The sequence below is a fragment of the Seriola lalandi genome, unplaced genomic scaffold, assembly GCF_002814215.2.
Source record: "Seriola lalandi dorsalis isolate HSWRI2012SDOR001 ecotype SW California unplaced genomic scaffold, Sedor1 jcf7180002054758, whole genome shotgun sequence".
NCBI classification, from domain to species: domain Eukaryota; kingdom Metazoa; phylum Chordata; class Actinopteri; order Carangiformes; family Carangidae; genus Seriola; species Seriola lalandi.
The window spans coordinates 1,462,955-1,476,896 of NW_019525311.1; positions in this window are offsets into that span (position 1 = coordinate 1,462,955).

Sequence of the window (13,942 nt, forward strand, 5' to 3'; positions counted from 1 at the left end):
CCCCACCCCACCTCCCCTCTGTAAACAAACACACAGATGATGTCACCACTGCAACATTTGGTTTATCTCCTGGTGACAGAACATAATGCACTGTGCTGTCGACCCCCACAGGGAGCCCAAGCTGGAGGGGAGGAAGTTAGAGACAGGGGGTATGGGTTTGTGTGTATGTGTTTGTGTGTTTGTGTGTGTATTTGTGTGTTATAGCAGCCAGTATATCTCACAGACAGATGTGAATTGTGCTGCAGCGCCATATTCTTCACCTTACTTTCCCAGCAGCCCTTTATGGGTCTTTGAACACACCCACTAACAGTGATCAAATAGTGGATTTACAGCTGCTTTAAATCTACAATTTACAGTTTTTGAACTTCTCCTCTCGTGACATAGTATGGTACAACTATGACAAACTTTGATATATATACAGTATATAAAATGATTGTTTTTTTTCATTTGGAGATTTCTGTTTTTAAAATATTTCAATATAATTCATACCTTGTGCATATTGCAATGTTGGTGTGGTGATTTCCACTGTGTTTGACATTTATTGGCTTTGCATAACTTATTGTTAATTAAGAACGGTGAAGAATATTCCTTTCTGAAATTCATCAATAACAGATTATCATATTGATCATGACAAAGCATCATGTAAATAAGAGCGCTTATTGCTTGGCAGCATATAGCAAGCACATAGAACTGTAGGTGAAACACAACTAAAAGGAAATCTAAGTATGAATCATTTTCCATGTAGGTCTTTCTGTTTGACTGACTAATGATCATATATTGCATAAGGGGAATGTAAATGTCAGTTGCTGATTCAGGGTGTTGCCAGTGTTTACAGAGAAACATTAGTAGATTACAACACTTTGATGACATTTTCTCTTGGGAAACAATGCCATTAGAGTGGCATCATATGTTTGCAGAAATTTCAAGCAGTTATTTTTAAGTCACTCACTTGCTGTGGTCTAGGAAAAGACGCATACTTCTGTGCATACCATTTCTTAAATAAACTGTGAATTGGGGTCCAGTTTTAATCTTAGTGATGCACAGTTTTTAGTTCAGACCCAGACTCTGGAAAAACACTTTCTGAATTCATGTGCACAGGCTGAAAAGGAGTTAAAGCCCCTCTCTGATGGGTCATCACTATATATGGCAGAAGTACTTGTTTTCATAAGTCTGGATCCCTGTCTGAAATTTGGGAACTGGTCTGGGAACACAAATCAATCTTTGGTTTATTTTTTGTTGTGTTGGTTCCCAGACAAGGTGTCCTTTTCCACAACAAGTGTCTAGTAGATGTCAGTAATATGTTTCTCTTGCCTTTGGTTGTTGTGGTTTGTGAACTTCTTGGTCAATTGAAAAATGATGCCATGTATTGGTGGTTGAATGGACAAAGTCTTCAGACAACTTAAAAGATGCATGAGCCCAGACAATGACCGGGCTGTCCCTTGTCTGACCTGGAAATGTTTAACATCCTCATTTGCATATGTGTATGTGCAAGTTTCTAAACAAGACTTTTGCAATAAATAAGAAAATAAGAAAATGCGAGAAAATAATGACATTTTCCCGAGTTGAAATAACTTATTCATTTCAATATTTCTTACATGTTGTTATGCTTCCTGACCTTCATAATAAGATACACAGTATATTGTAAACATGTAAGTAAATAAAATTCAGGGATTTCACAGATGCCACTATTTACAGTTTTTTTTTTATCATTATCAAATGAAGATGTAAATCCCATTTTAGTTACTGAGGGGATATTCAGATTTGGGTTTCCATGGTTACCCCATAACACCAGTGAGGAATTCCAGGGTCATGATTTGATTGCAGAATAGAAAGCTCAGAGAGGAGAGGGGGGAGAGGGGGTGTGTGAAGCAGACTGAGTGGGTGAATGGGAAGAGAAAAAGCGTAAGAATGAGAGAGAGGCCAAAAGAAGGAGAATGAAAGAAATCAAACGCCATGGGCATCATGTTTGTTTGAGTCATTATAATATTCTAGAAAAACAGTTACTAAGCACAGAGGGCATGGAAAGTTGGGAAAGCTGGGAAATGATGACTTTCCTCAAACGTCTGACTCATAGACAGTCGAGTTCTAATTAGAGGTATATAACTACAGATGGAGATTTTTGGGAGCAGCTGCGTGTGTGTGTGTGTGCGTGTGCATGTGTGTGTGTGTGTGTGTGTGTGTGTGTGGCGTGTCCTGGATGGCACAGAGAGGGAACCTATTTGCATGTATGCTTTTACTCTCTGGGGCAGAGTGTCCTGGATGGCACAGAGAGGGAACCTATTTGCATGTATGTTTTTACTCTCTGGGGCAGAGTTAATCATTACTGCAGTACCCTGTGACGTGGGACCAAACGTTGCGGAATATCTTCCTTTTCTCGCATCACATGTTTTCCATCCTCTAGCCGCAAAGGAAAAGAGAGCTTAAACAGTTGGTAGATGAGACAATAGAACTGGTGAGGATCTGCAGTAGACTAAAACAGATATTGGTGGCGTTTCTTTTGGCTAAATATTATTTCCACTCCTCGTGTTTTGCGTGAGTGTGTGTTGTGTGAGGATAGTAGTTGGAGGGAATGAATGAGGCAGGACTGAGCAGAGATCTGACCCTGCACAGATTTTGTTTAGGGTGAGGAGAGTGAACACATATTGTATGACACTTTTAATTAGATAGAGACATGCTATTTTGACAGCTCAGTGTATAATATAACACAAAATATTCCCTGTAAATATATCTATATCTATATTACAAGTCGTATCAAACTGGAAGGAGTCTCTACAAAAGAAATGTTGTGTTGTGAGGATTATTTTTCAAAAATGAAATGTCATTAATCTCCATTATATTTGGGTGGAGTCATAAATCTCAAAGACAGATATCTTTAAACTGCCTGCATGGATATCACTAGAGGTAAGTGAGAAAATACAGGGTATATTTGTGCAATATGAGTAAACTGATCCTTTCATCATGTTGAAGTTTACTTACCAGTATCCCATAGTCTGGTATTATGGTATTGGTTCTGTACTTTATGTCATACATGAGGTTTGTCTGTTGAAGGAGTTTAAAATGAAATTGCAGCTTTGTTTTCTTTCGACTGCTTTCTGACTTTCAGTGTTACATCATAACCTGCATGAGTCAGTTTGGTATGAGTGAAAACCAGTGAATGGAAACAGACTGGGAATTGCATACACATGGACACGCACGCACGCACGCACGCACGCACGCACGCACACACACACACACACACACACACACACACACACACACACGCACGCATACTTCCAGAAGGCTCTGTAGCACCAGACACTCCAGTAGTATTGGAAATACATCAACTGGGCTGTTATGAGAGGGGCACCAGCGAATGAGGGAGGGGTGGGGAGAGGTAGTGTGTGTTCATGCTGAAGTAGCATTTGGGGTCTCTGTGAATCTTCTTTATGATGAATGTGATCAAATGTGTGCATGTCTACCTGTTCATATGCACACACTGTTAACTATTTAGTCCCATATTGTACACTTTTTTGTCATTTGAAGTGTTGATACATAAAAGGATATATTTGTGGTTTTAAGAAAACAAAAACCATCTCAATGTAGTTTTGCATCTCCTCCCTCAGGCTTCTCTCTGGAGCTCTAGTAGTAGTAGTAGTAGTAGTAGTAACAACTGGCTGTTTTCTGAGTAATCTAATAAGAAATACAGCTGATTCCAGGTGAACACTCAGAGAAACCAAATCCTGCAAGTTTGAATAGTGGGTTTGGGTGGCAGTGACCAGTTCAGACATCACAAAGTTACAGATGTCCTGATGGCTTGTTTTAAGCCTCAGTTAATGAAGATGGGCTGTTTGGCTTTCTCTGTGGACTGAGCGCTTTGATACTTTCACAGTATTAATATAGAACATAGACCTGGTTTGTAATCAAAAAAAGACACAGAAATCTCACTTTATACAATTTGGGACCTTTAATAGTTATCTGGATATGCCATAAACACTAAAGAAATCTTTGTTTGGTGAAAAAGAGAAGGGGAGAAAATGAGTACAACAATGAGAAAAACAGTGATGGAAGGATGGAAATGTAGAGTTAATCAAGTAGTAATTGGAAAAAGCGCCTTTTTGAGCGTATAAATATAATAACAGGCCTCATCCTCTTTGTGTTTGAACAGAGTTTAACAGTTTAAATTCCTGTTGGCTTAGATCTTTGTTGAGGAGGGAGGATTTACATCTACACCACCATGAAAGTAGTGTGTGTGTGTGTGTGTGTGTGTGTGTGTGTGTGTGTGTGTGTGCATGTGTGTGCAGTAAATAGAACAGATCAAGAGAAGGTTTTGGTCCCTTTCATGTCTTTCGCCAGGCCACATTATTAGAGGAGCCTCTGTTCCTTTGCTACCTGTCCACTGAACCAGGGCAGATAAATCAGGTCATTTCTTTTGATGTTGTGCAGCGACCTGCCCCTGAATATCTCCTCCACTATCAGAACAGAGGAGGGACTGTTTCGCTTAGGCCAGGCAGCCCACTCTCCTGAAGCTCTCTTTATTAATCCTTCTGGTAATATACGGTGCAGAGAGACAGGAAAATGAGAAGGGACAAATGCCACATCATAGACGCCTCAGTTGCGATCATCAAGTGCAGCTACAAATAGTGATTTTGAGCCACTGCAGCGGCTCAGCTTGGACAGCGCGAGTGAAAAGGATAAGAAACTGAAAACAAAAGGAAGATATTTACATCCAAAACTACTTGTGTGTCTGACTATCTTTTTTTTAAATTTCATTTTAATTTATTATTTGTGTTGCCTGAAAGGTCAGCATTGTCAAGAAGGCTTGCTGATGATCAGTGGTGAAAATTTCTATGACTTTCGTGACCACAAGCGAACACACTCGATCGTAGCGATTCCACTGAAATGAACTAAATCGTGCTACCGCCATCTGCTTCTAACAGTTTTAATCAGCTGTAACATCTTTCCACATTGAGTGTGAATTAAAATGGAGGCATGTGCTTCCCCAGAGTTTATCTACAGTATGTTGTAACCATGCAGTTACGTCAAGTGAGTTCAAACATAAAGCTGATTTGAAGTGAAAAAAATATGTTTGCTATTGTTTTCCAGACATTGTGTACTTCCCAAAGTTCCCTCTTAAGCAACCTAAACTGATTCATTTTCCTGTACCACCCATCTTTTGTCATTGTCATTGTGGCTTGGCTTGGTTTGGCTTATGCAGCATTTCTTGCACATTTTGAAATACATATGTGAGGCATGAATTACCAAATGCAGTGCAATGAAAAACTACTACTAATCACATCTGTGATGGCTTCGCGAGGACATATGAGATCAACAAAGAAAATGTACAAAAGAATTTCACACATTCAATTGATATCCACTTGCAGATCGTGGTATGTTTTTCGTTTTGCAGCATCTTCTGATGTCGCCATGTTGCTTTACTGCACGCTCTGAAACTGAAGGAATTAATGACCTTTTTTATAAGCTTCTACACTATGTGGGATTAACCCAACTAATACCTAGATAGCTTCTTTTTATCTGAGTCAGTGTTCAGGCAAACAACCAACAAAAGAATGGAATCAACAAAAAGAAAAAAAAGGGCTGACATTGTTAAGTTATGTGTCTAGGGAAAACAATGATTCACCACTTTGTATCACAATCTGAAGACTCTGGAACAATTTCCCCACCATAGATGGACATACAGACTGCTGCTCTGGATGTTTGTGTGTGTGTGTGTGTGTGTGTGTGTATGTGTATGTATGTGTGTGTATGTGGGCATGTGTGCGTTCCTTAGGCATTGCCACATTATCGCTTTGTTTTCTGAAACAACATACATCTGCTGTAAAAAGCCCTTCATTCAAAACAAGCTTCTGGCTTTTGCCCACCAGCTTTGGTTTATTTAAATTATTTCACAATGAAGAAGAAAAACCCACACATACTGTGAAGCTTCACATTGGTCACTGGTTTAGTCCAAAACTTCATAGCTATCTTTTTTGTCACAAGTAACCCTTCAATACTATGGGATTAACAAAACATTATTTCTCCCAGTGTGCAATTGTATGGGCCTGAAATAGATTATAATAACACAACGGTGGCTGCACAAACAGTCCCAGTGACCTGCTCCATTTCTTTTCCTTCAGTGTTTAGAGACTGAAAAATGCTTCCAAAACTCTGAAGCACATCACCCACATTGCCCTGCATAACCTGACATTACATTGCTTGACACCTGACATTGTATATCGCTAATTATACTTAAACACATCATCCTAACTGCAGCTTTCATCCAGCTGTTTGCCAACATGTACTTACATTCACAGAAACAATATATTAAATCTCACAGGCAGCAGGAAAGTAATAAACAGCAGTAGTTGATGTGTGGCAGAGTGAAAGTGGACAACACTCTTTGCAGATGGGCGCACATACTGCTCTCTCTTCTTAGCTTTTGGCTCCAGAGAGGTGCGGGAACCGCGAGAGGCAAAACACAAGGGTGAGACTTTGACTACACGGTGCCATGCTGAAGACGAGAGCAAGTACAGGAGACACAGTTACTGAGACCAGACGAACACATGCTGAAACAGCTATTAATTATATAATGCTCAGTGGCATTTTCAGGAAAGAATTTCCTTTCTCTCACATATCCCACTTCCATCCTTTCCAGGCCAGATTCCCAGGCTTGCTCACATGGTTTCTCACATTAACTTTTTTCATGACTTTTTCCTCTTTAGCTCATGCGCTTTTTAAGTAAACATCCCCTTCATGTGATCCACCGTCTACACCATGAGTTATTCTTGTTGACACAAACACACATTTAAATTTTATTATTTTCATTTTATCCAAGCTTTTGTATTTACATTGATTTTTAAACTCATCATTTTTTGACATCATTGACACTGAGGGGTATAGCTGAACGCACTTCTTTAGGGAAACTGTCAAACCTGTGCTCACTAGGTCAAGACAAGCCGCCAGTGTTACTCTTCCTAACCTACAATTAAAAACCTGGTTGTCCTTGATGGGATTAGCTTTACAGTATTACATACAGTAGTACATAGTGTATACTTTGTATAGACAGTTGATAGATATATCCACATTGTGTCTAGACCCAGCTGAGATGCATATCTGGCACCCGGTGCATCTGATATGTGTTTCAAACTGTCCAGTTTTTGATGGGAACTGCCAGAATGTGTCCAAGTTGTCTGGCAGAGGAGTTTGTTCATTTTCTTTTTTCCTTACTTCAACTTTTATTACTTTTCTCACTTCCTCTTATTGTGTCTCTTCTTCTCTCAAACACTGTCCACACCCTTCTCTCTATTCATTCTTCTTTTTGTCTCAACCATTGTCTCTTCCTCTTCTTGTCTTTAATCAGTTTCATCCTCCTCCCTGTCCCGATGACCCGAGTTGATCTGATAACCTCAGTGTTTTGTTCATCCTTCAGCTCTAATCAATCTGCTTTATAGTCTCTGTAAAAATTAAGCTGTGTGGATATCTATATGTGTTTTTCACCTGTGCGTGTGCGTGTGCACATACGCGAGCACATGCGTGTGCGTGTGCGTGTGCGTATCATCCAGGAAAACCACCACATCACAAGTTCACCATTAGCCGGTAAAGATAAATACTTAATTAGCCGTCAGCGGGGGTTGCTAGGCAGAAAACAGATTTCTCCTCAGAGAGTTTCCGCACATCAAAGAGGAAAAGATGCAGCTCTAATTTGTCACGTTTTATCTTCTTTCTGCCTTGTAATCTGCTCGTCTCCTCCCCTTTGCTCTCTCTCTGTCTGTCTTTCCCTTTCTCCTGCTTCTTTCTTTGGCTTCATCCTTTCATCTATAAACAAACAAAGACAAACTGTTTCCGCACCCCAGACATTATGTTAATTGAAACCTAATCTGAATGTGATATCCACTTTAATCAGCATATAAACACACCAAAGTTAAAGAATGTATGACAGTAAAGGATTTACTTTTTAATTTCCTTAAATATTCTGGAAATAGCACCAATCTTCCATGTGTTTATGTGAGGAGAGCTGCAGGACTCTCACCTGAAAGGAAAATGTCAGAAGGGTGTGATCTAATATGAGCAGAATCAATGTTTTTCTTTAATCTGCTGCCTGATGAGTGACATTTTCAGTGCTGCACGTCTCTGCATATCATGTTTCTGGAATACATTGCTATAGTTGGATTAAAAAAAAAAAAAAGTAACTCTTTACTATCGAGGTTACTGGGTTTTAACCAAGAAGATGTGCAAACACACGCACTGACAGTTGCAGCAAGTGTAACCGCCCCTCATGAGCATAATTGCACTGACCTAAAATCATCATGCAGTCCTCATGAGACTCCATTTTCAGATGGCACAGATATAAAAGAGGAATGAAACGGTAACCGAGCCAAGCAGGCAAAAGGAAAAGAGACGGAGAGCGGTGTAGTACAGCTGAACTTGGCAACTTCTCTGAGCAAGCAGAAAAGAAAGAGAGGAACGAGCAAAAGAAAAGAAAAGAAAAGAGCAAGAGGCCGAGCTTGGCTTTCCCCTTGTCACAGGGCAGGAAGTTTGCCAGACTAGCTCTCTATCCACAATCTGTATATCAGACTCCCTCCTCCTCCTCCCCCATTACCCGTCTTTCACGTCCGTCACCTCCTCCTCCTCCTCCTCCTCTCTGCCCCTCTTTTTCAGACATCTATCTTATCCTCAGCCACTTCCTCTCCTCTCACCTCCTCCTCCATTTCTTCTCTAATTTCATCTTCCGCCTTCCCCCATCTCTCCCCCCTCCTCCTCCTCCTCCTCCATATCAGCCTTCGAGACAGAGATATGGAGTCAGTTAAGTAAAGCCTGCCAACTTTCCTTATGTTCATGAATATTCTGTTTTCCTCAAAAGAGAGACTGTAGATTTTGACATCACTGATGAGTGTCATATTTTCTAAGGAGTTGCCAAAAGGAAAAAATACAACATCTTGTCCTCTATTGGCAAAATAATGACTCCTTTTCTTTCAGTAATTAAGTAAAGGGGCTAAAAAGAGGGTGCAAAGAAAAGACGAACTGTCAAATTTAACAATGTAGATTCAAAGAACACGGTGTGATTCACTATTTAGTTATGCATCTACCGTGCTGTGCAACTACTCCTTAATCACAGTGATACAGCAATTTTGTACGTTAATATTTCTTCCACATGTAAGCTAAAGCTCGTCTTAGTTTCAGTCCAACATGAAGTCAGCCAGAATTTGAGAGGCTTCTGAGGGACCTCGAGCCAGTCATGGTTCATTTATAATGCTAAAGGCTTTATGAATCATAGCCAGAAACAACAAACCAAAGACTCCCTCGCTGTGTTGTCTTAAAAACTCCCATCCCACTGTGGGTCATTAGAGGGGGGTTTTCATATACGTAAGTCTCGTATCAGCACTGACTTGAGTTCACACAGAGTGGAGAGAAAAGGGGGTTAGGTATGGAGAGATGAGGAGAGAGACACACACACACACACACACACACACACACACACACACACACACACACACACACACACACACAGTCCCTAACCCTAACCTTAACCATCACAACTGAATACCCTAAGTACTCTGAGTAACCCCTAAAACATCTTTACCCTCAAACAACCATTTTAACATGTGCGGTCCACATAAAGCTGTCAGACCCCACAAGTATAGTGGTTCATCTTAGAATAATGTGTTTCAAATTTTCAATATTAAAAAAAAACAAAAAAAAACCCACTTCATTGTATGTGTCATTTTGAAATCATGTAGCTGGCTTTGAAAGAAAATACAAAAGATGATAAATTGTTAGTTTGCAAAAATGGATGAAGATGAACTTTCAGCTGGAGGAAGATTTGGATTTGGAGCAGTGAAATTATCAGTCATGAGGTTTTCACATGACAGCAGCAAGGGCTCCCTTAGGAGTGTTAGATATGTTAGTTAAAAAAAAAGTCTGAACAGCATAAGAGCCCTTTAGGACTGTGTTTCCATCTGCATCTATTCATCACTTGTTCTCCTCGCGGGCCTCTAGGTGTGGTTTTAGTATCACTCCCTCTCTGCTTCCATGTTGAAGCAGCTGACTCTACTTTCCTCTTTGCCCTCCATTCCTCTCTGCCTAACCACCGCTGCGCTCACGCTCTATCATTTAACCATACCGCACTGGGAAAAGACTCCCATTTGATGGGCCTACCTCTGCTCTGCTCTGTTCCGTGTGTGTGTGAGTGTGTGTGAGTGTGTGTGTGTGTGTGTGTGTGTGTGTGCGAGTGCATGTGTGTGTGTCTAATGTGTTTCTCCCAGAGGGAAGGGAGGAGCAAAGTTTTTGAGTGAGATAGGATGCTAAGCCAAGTGAAATGCATGCAAAGAGACAAGCACACATATAAACATGTATATACACACACACACACACACACACACACACACACACACACAAACACAAACACACACACGGAAAGCTGCCACGTTCAACTCACCAGCTGAAGTTGTCATGTCAACAATCATTTTTACTCATTAAGTCGTGCCATTACACATGAGTTATATACAGTATGTGCACCTTGATTTGGTTTATGTCTCTAAATTGAATATTGCACATTCATCACAATAAGCAAGGGCTGATACAGAACACAAAGCAATATGTTTGAACAGGGCAAAGCAAGTGGTTGTAATGGTTTGAAAAGGAAAGAAAAGAAATATTTTGATTCTGATGAGTTATTATTACCAACCTTTCAGATGCATTCACTTTTGGCTTTAAATTCAAGTCAAATGGTTTATGATCAAATGAAGGCCGGGGCTACAAAAGTGCCATCAAAGTGTACTAAACCAGAATTACTCTTGCAGTCATGATGTATAGACATAAATACAGGAATAGAGTCAGATAAGGAGGCAGGCAGGCAGTTAGACATACAAAGTTGTCTCCCTCATTTGACCTCTCTGAGCAAATGGCAGCTGTTTTTCAATGAGCTCATAATGGTGGAAGCCCAGTATTTGTCATGTCTGCCTGTATATGAGTGTGGGCGTGCGTCTGTGTGTGTCTGTGCGCACGTGTGTGTGCGTGTAAGCCTACCAGAGTGGATTTCTGGGTGGTGAGTCACACAAAGTGGAGATTGCAGAGTCAGGCAGATACATATCCCAGTGTCCCTGAGCGAAAATACACCCCGTACCTATACACACACAGACGCAGGCCAGAAATCACCTCCGTAGCAGATGGCCGACATTAGGTGTGTGCCCGTGTGTGTGTGTGTGTGTGTGTGTGTGTGTGTGTGTGGGGGTTCTGTGTCTGTGCTACCTCTTTTACAGTCAGAGTGAGTCCCTCTGGGAGGATCTAGCTCTACTACTAATGTATCTACAGGTGGAGGAAATGTTTCACTTATTATAATTGTTGATAAAAAATGTCTTATTACTTGTTTTATGCTCTGAAGTACACACCTTAGCCCTGTGCACTATCATCCAATTCCAAACATAAAGGCCCAGTGAAGCAACATTTTGAGAAACAATTCTCAATGTTTGAAATTGAGGACGTAGTTGAACCCGAACATAAGTATCAGCGAATCATTAACAGCAACTCAAAACAAGTTTCTGCAAAAGTATTTTCTAGCACACTGAAAGATTGATGATAGAAAGATGATCAGACCTTTGATCAGACATCACGACTGATGAATCATCCTGATGGTTGGCAGGTTCAAGTAGACTGTAGCAGCATCAAGATCTACCAAAGATATTCATCTAAATCAAGCTGAGACTCTGACTTACCACAGTGATTGAGCTGATAACAGTGCATCTGTTTCCAGTAAGCAGTCTGTAGAATATAGCTACATTCTTTCATTTCCAATCCGTGCTGACACTGGATGAGGGCGAGGTACGCCATGGACAGGTCACCAGTCTATCGCAGGGCTGAAATAGAAAAAAAGATCTAATCCTTATCTGTGCATGTCTTTGGATTGTGAGAGGAAGCCGGTGTATCTGGAGAAAACCCACACAGGCACATGGAGAACATTCTAACTCCAAACAGAAGGGCTGCAGCCAACCGGCCGATTTGAACCCAGAACCTTCTCTCTGTGAGGCGACAGCACAAACCACTGAAGGCCTGTACATGTTGTAGGCAATTCAGTGTCAGTTTCCTGTCTCAAAACATATTACATAATTTCAGTGATGTTAGTGATGACCACAGACAGTGCCATAAGGAGTGGACAGACAGCTGGAAAGTCCGTTTGGTGTTTTTACAATAACATCCTCAGCTAAAACGGGCAATATCATGAGAACTAACATCTGAACCAAAACACAAGAACAAGGAGGTGTGTGTGTGTGTTTTTGACTTTGTCTGTGTGTACACTTTACTGATATACAGTGTGTAAAACAGTGGATCTGATATTTGTTGCTGGGCAGGTACTGTGGTGTATAGCTGTCTGATATAGGCTAGCTATAGTGACTCTTTGCCATACACCTCCTCTGTTGTCCAAAGCCTCACTGTTTGTACTGTGTGACATGTTCCTATGTTACAATGAACACAAGTCAATCCCACAAATGGGCTACTACTGTGGGCGCAGTACATACTCACTGGGGCATCAATGTGTATTAATCCGCTAGTGAAAATAGTTCAGAAGAAATGTTCTATTTTCCCCAGTTTGAGTAATGAGTAGTAAGTTTGCTGAAAACTACACTGTCAATGTATTTGTGATTTCCTAAAAAAAATGTAAACAAAAGAAGGCAAGGCAGTCAGAAAATATAGAAAATATTCAAAATCATATACTGACATATTTTTATATAATTTGTTGACAATGAGAAAAATATTGGATGATGCCAATCTTTCTGAAATGTTACAGTTGTGTAGGTGTTTTTCTTTCCAGTTATTTTCTTATCATTTTGCTCGGCTTTCCTGCCAATAGTTAAACTCCTTGGGAGACAGCAGTGACGTGACAAAAATTGCAGGTTCAATCTGAACCCAGTTGTTTATATTTGACAGTACTTTACTCTGTTATTCAGGTTCACGCAAGTTGTATAATTCAAAACATCATAATTAGAAAAGAAATACTAGGATGGAAACTCGGCTAAAGAGACAGACATAGAATATGATGTCAGTGCTCTGGTCTGACCAGTCCTGTGGTAGATAGAATCATGGAATCACAAATATATTTCTATTAGTATTCCAGAAGTGTTTCTATTTCTACGAAGGGACTCTTTGCTTCGATTGACCTCCCAGCTGTGGCACCTACATTCCAATGTGGTAATACACACACACACACACACACACACACACACACACACACACACACACACACACACACACACACACGTCTGTTGGTGATGTCTTAAACCTCTGACAGACTGTTTTACAGTAAGAACAGCATATGTTTATGCTGTACATTGGGTATACAGTACGTGTGTGTCCTTATGTGTATGCCTTTCTGTTTGTTTGTCTTTGTGCATCACTATGTCTGTAAACAAAAGCAGAGCCACTCTTCCATCTGCACCATCATTACATGACATCATACACCATCAGAGTGTCTGCTACAACAAAAGGAGGCTCTTCTTTTGTCAGTATGGATGCAGTCTATATGTCATCAGAACAACGTGCAGATCCAGTCGCTGATTCATGTCAAAGAAACCGTGAACATGAATGGGTCTGAGCTGCTTGGCTGCCCTGTGGTTATGGCTCCAAGTCAAGTACTATGAGTGAACATCAGATGAGTGTTGACAGAAAACCCAGCCAGGTGATCAGAAGCAGGGATGATTCACTGTCTGACTTTGCTCTTGAAAGAGGAGAGAGGGGGAGATGAGGATGACAAAAAGAATCTGTGTAACAGCTCTTCAGTCAATAGTTTTTTCTTCGTCTAACTTTCTTTTCATCTTCCATTCATCTATAGATTACACTCCCCACTTCAATAGGACACTAAGTATTATATAGGTGATTACATCCAATTGCCTCCTCATCAACACAGTCAACTAGAATTCTTTGTTGGAGATTTCAGAACCATTTATTTTTGCTGTGGAGCAAAAAAATGAATGTG